Genomic DNA, 5,411 nt, shown 5'->3' on the forward strand with positions numbered 1-5,411 from the left:
CCTCAGAATTTTTTTAACCAAGTTCTCTACCGTGGAGGCCAGAAGAAGGGAATTCTCTTTAACTGCACCCAACTTTGTGCCAAGCACCACGCTCGGCCCTTCCACATACATTACTTCATTTAATTGTCACATAACCCCACAAAGAATGAATTATATTCACTTTATGGATCAGGAGAGAAGCCAAGACATTTGCCCAAGGCTGCACAGCTGGTAAGTGGCAGAGATGGAACTAATCCTACACCCCCATGACCACGTGCTACAGGGGGCTGGGGAAGGGCCACGGGGGTTTTCATCTGCTTGTAATTGGTGGGCTTCAGGGAAAATAACTTCTTTTGGGAGGACCAACTGCTTACAGAGTGAAAACGGGCTGCTCGCAGGCTTTGTGCCGCAGGAATGATAAGGAAAATTGAACCCTGATGAGAAAAGATTGTTGGGAGGAGCGGGAGACTCTATCACAAATGTCATTCTCACTGGGAAAGGGATCTCCCAGTCAGCCTCAGCTTCATCCCATGAGTCCACTCTGATGCCACCTCTGTGGCAGGACCAGCACTTGGACACAGGGTGAAAGGCTGACACAGCGACATGGGCTGTCATAGAAAAGCTAGCATTTGAACAGGCTGTCTGGATCAAGAGCCCGAGCATGTTCCATGCTCCTTTCTTCCTGCCCTAGAGAGGAGCTGGATTCGGAAGCCTAAGTGAACTCCTTGAACTCCCTGCAAGGGACTCTGGCTTCCTCTCTCAGGCCTTCTCTCTGGGGTTCTACCCTGGTCCTACCTCATCCCTATATTGACTGCACGGTTTGGCCTACCCCACAAAACAAGAATGAAGTTTCTTCAATTTTAGGGAAAAAAAAGAACGTTCTCCGACACCCTTCTTCCAGCCTCTCCTTTCACCTCTCCTCATGTCCATTCACTAAAGTGATAATAGGGGACCACTAGTTAGGTGATTTATTTATTCATCTGTTCAACAAGCACTCAGCCCCCAGCTCGTATCAGCATGATGTCCAGTACTTCTACCAGTTAAAAATCTTTCTGTTGCAAGGGACAGAAAATCCATCACAAACAAGTTTCAGCAGCAGGAGTGTATTGATTCATATAAGTGAGAAGTGGAGCGGAGGTAGCAGGCAGCTTCAGGCGCAGCTTGATTCAGGGGCTTGAGCAAAGTCATCAAGCCCTACCTTTCCTCTATCTCTTGTTACTCTCTCCCATGCGCTGGCTTCATTTTGAGGCTCCACCTGGTGATAAGCTTCTCTTCTTTTCAAATTCAAGGCCGCCAGGAAAGAGGAGCTTTTTCCAAGAGCTCCTACAGAAGCACTGAGATTCATTCTGACTGGATGGGCTCAGGGCACATGCCCACCTCTGAATCAATCACCATGGCCAGGGGAATGCCATGCTCAGATTGGCTAGGTCCAGGGGTGGAGTCCCAACAAAATCACTAGGATCTGCGGTGGGGGATGGATCCCCAAATGTTATCAGAAGAAGGAGGAATGAAAAGAAGATAGGAAGGCAAACTACCAATACTCAAACCAACGTTCTAAGCATTCAAGGCAGGCAGGGTAGGGAGCATCAGCCCCATTCTGTAGCTTAGGAAACTGAGGCTGAAAAAGGAGATAAGCAAAAATTATATAGTGAGTAAGGGATTGAGTCAACATTTAAACCAGTTCCTCTTAACTTCCACCTTGAGCCTTTCCCACAAAACAAGCATCCAGCAGCACACTGTAAGCATCCAATCTAGAACTGACCACCTTCCTCAGGTTCTGCTGTTCACCAACCAGGAGTCCGGGCTACTAGGCCTTCTGACTGCCTGGGAAAGGCCTTCAGGCCTGGGGACTGTGTGAGAGCCAGCCTGCTCTATCTACCTTGGCACAGGGCACCACCCATATCCCTTTGCTCTCACTCTAGGACAAGCTGAAGCTACAACTCAACTCTCCCCAGGCTTCTCTCTGTCCAGGTACAGTGAGGGGCAGGCCAGGAGGGCCCAGGAGCACCCCAGCCAACCACCAATGGAAGTTGGAAGATAAATGTCAGCTTCCTGGCCCCATGGTGGCATGACAAGGGGGAGCCTGATCTGCCCAGTTGCCCACAGGAGTAACTGGCCTTTACGGGCTGCCTATCCTGCCCTGTGTACTCCCCACCTCCATTCACTGCTTCCTGGGATCACCTCTCAAACAGGCTTACATTCATATCCTTGTCTCAGGATCTACTTATGGGAAAACACAACTTAAAGCACTCCTCCCCATTCTTCTATAAAACGAGGGGAGGAGAAGCCTGATGGGGTCCATAGATCGACTATTTTCAAATCCTTTTCCAGTAGAATGCTTTTTTCAAAGGCTTTTCTTTTCTGGCTGGCTTCCTCCCCTCCTGAAATCCAGGCCTCTTCCCACCCTCCCTGTCACCCCATTGAGTCCCAGATGTCTCACAACCCCTTTTGAGTCTTGCAAATTCCTCAGTCTCTGGCATCCTCTAAGTCAAAGGCATTTTCTTCTCTGCCAGGTTGTGTGCTGAGGGGACGTGGAAACTTTCAGTCCCTTTGGGGGCGGGGAGGGTGTCATGAAATTGGTTACAGTTTGCTCCCTCCCCACGCATCTAAAAAATCAGACACATTCCACACCTGGAAAACTAGTTTCCTGTCGAAAACCCTTACCATGTCTACATATTCTTTCTGATAATGTAACTTTGGCCTAATTATGCTACAAGAACTCAACCCAGTCTCACTGTGGAAAACTTTACAAAACCCTCTTACATTAACCTACCGTGGGAGCGTGCCATGTTGAAGGACCCAGACTGCTGAAGTTTTAGGTTTCTCCCCCAGCTTCATGAGGAATGTAAGAGCTCTGTCTACCTTTTTGTCTCCCTTTATCTGCTTCCTCACCCCCTCCCTCTCAAGAATCATCTTCCCATCTTCCTCTGGAGTATTTGGAAAGAGGAAGTATTGGTTATTAAATGCCATGTAACAAATTAGACCAAAACTTAGTCACACAACACAATCACAAATTCTAGGTCAGGATATTGGGAAGCTGGGCAGTTCTCATTTGGGTCTCTCACCTGGTTGCGATCAGATGCTGGCCAGGGCTGCAGTCATCTGAAGACTTGATCAGCCTGAGGATCCATTTCTAAGGTGACCCATTCACATGAGTGGCAGGTGGGTGTTAGCTGTTGGCCAAGGGCCTCAGCTCCTCTCCATGCAGGCTTCTCCATGGGGCTGCTAAGTGTTCGCACAGCCTGGCAGCTTGTTTCCCCCAGAATCCAAAGCAGAAGCTGCAAGGCCTTTATGATCCAGTCTTGGGAACCACATCGTCACTTTCATCTTATTCTATTGGCCACACGGGGCCAGCCTTGATTCAGTGTTGGAGTGCACTACACAAGCAGGTATGGCTCATCAGGACCATCTTGTAGGCTGGCTACACAGGAAGCTTCACTGGAGTCCTCTCCATCCCCAGGCAGTCTAAACTGCCTGTTTCTTCAGTCCTGGTTCCATCCCAACACATCTTTCTTTCTTCACCTCCCACAAATCTCCCCAACACAAGATTGTGGGTGTGGTAGAGTGTACCAGGGCAGCAGAGGCACGAGGCCCAAAGCAGGAAATATCTCCAAAGCCCTTTTCAGATGTCCCTGTCCTGAAGCTCATCAGCCACTCTCCTTAGTGTCTCTCTCACAAGCTCATAGGACTCCTGGCAGTAGGGAAGGGACCCCCGCCATCATCTGCTGCCCTTTGGGAACCAGAAGCCCCAGGATAGGCAGAGGGAAGAATCAATTTTATTGCTGGTGAGGTGAGATTTGGGAACAGGGTGTGGGCCCTTCTACCTATCCTAGTTGTCAGCAGGCACGAGTGACAATCCCCCCATCCCAACAACACTAAAAAAAGAGACTCAGCCCCAGAGGCCACTTGTACCCCACCTAAGAAGACCCTAAACAAGAACAAACAGCCCAGCCAGAAGTTCCTGGAATCTGAGATCCCCAGAATCTGTGAGCAGAACATGGGATTATTTTACTCCGCTTGGTTTTGGGATGATTTGATATGCATTATTAAATAACCAGATATCCCCTATCTCCAAATACACTGCATTTTAAAGCGGTGATTCTGCCCCCAGACTAACCTGGCCCAAGAATGTCAAGTTCTCTGAGATTTTATCGTCAAATTTGTCACTCCTCTCCTCCCATAGGGAACAAGCAGGAGGAGTGAAGAGAGGGGCCAAGGGTGTTCATTCCGACACATGTCAACTCCAGCTGGCTAGGGGAACTGTAGAGAGGAGACACTTCTACAGCTCACACCCACCCACCTGTACCTTGTTCTTCTCCACCCCTCCACCCAGCTGCTTGGGCACCAACCCCCATTCCTATTGCTTTTTCAGGCAATTAGCTCTTCCTCCTCTCCCCTTGCTCCTCCACCCCCAGGTCTTCAGCCAGCATCTGTAAGTACATGGGGAGGGGGAGGGGCCTGGCTAAACACAGAGCCTTCCAGGACAGCCTCTGCTTTTGGCAATGCAAAGAAACAGCTTGTTCCTGAGCTTATTGAAAGTAGTGAGCTACCTGGAACCAGTCCCCGGGAACAGATTAGGATAGGTGGGGGTGGGATAGAAATTTCCTATTCCTTGAGTTTGCCCACACCTGAAGGGAAAAGCATCAAACTAGTTTTAAGTCAAAAAGGGAATTTCTTGGGAGGTCACCAGAATAGCCCAAGAACAAGAGGAATCTTGCCAAGAACCTAGGTGGTAGCGCCAGGGGCCTTGGAAACTAGAACATAAGCCAAACTTTTAACGATGATTACATCTAGGGAATGGGATTACGCAGGACTTATACTTCCTCCATATTGTTTGGATTTCTTTCTCAATAATTGTGTATAATAAACAATGAGAAAATTTCCACTTAGAGAGAGAAAGGGGGTTTGAAGCAAGGAGAGGGATGCCTGGAGCCCCACAAGCTCTGCTTCCACCCCCAGTATCCCCTACACACACACACAAGGCTCTGAGGCACCTCCGCTGGATGATTTCTCAGGATCTTCTAGCTAGACCTCTCATGAATTGCTACAGAGTCTAAACCTGTTCAGGGTCCGGTCTCAGCTTCCCTTGTCCTGAGATGGCAGCCAGCACCTTAAGGCCCACCAGCACCCCACATTTAGAGACTTGGGTCCCCACTACTGATCTTCTGCTGATAAATGATCTTGCCTTCCTCACAAGCTGTGACTCCCAGGCCCATCCATCAGCCACCCAGCCAGTGTAATCGGAGTTTAATGATGTCATGACAGGAATGATTACAATTGTTAATTACCTTTCAGCCATCACTAGCTTCTGCAGGCCCTCAGCCATGTGGCAGCTGCCACAGCCACCCCATGCCTGCACATACCTTTCCTGGCCTCATAGACCACCCTGTTGTACTCCCAAAGGCCCTGGGATATGGGGATAGACATTGCAG

Source organism: Pteropus vampyrus, unplaced genomic scaffold (assembly GCF_000151845.1).
Source record: "Pteropus vampyrus isolate Shadow unplaced genomic scaffold, Pvam_2.0 Scaffold170, whole genome shotgun sequence".
Classification (NCBI taxonomy): domain Eukaryota; kingdom Metazoa; phylum Chordata; class Mammalia; order Chiroptera; family Pteropodidae; genus Pteropus; species Pteropus vampyrus.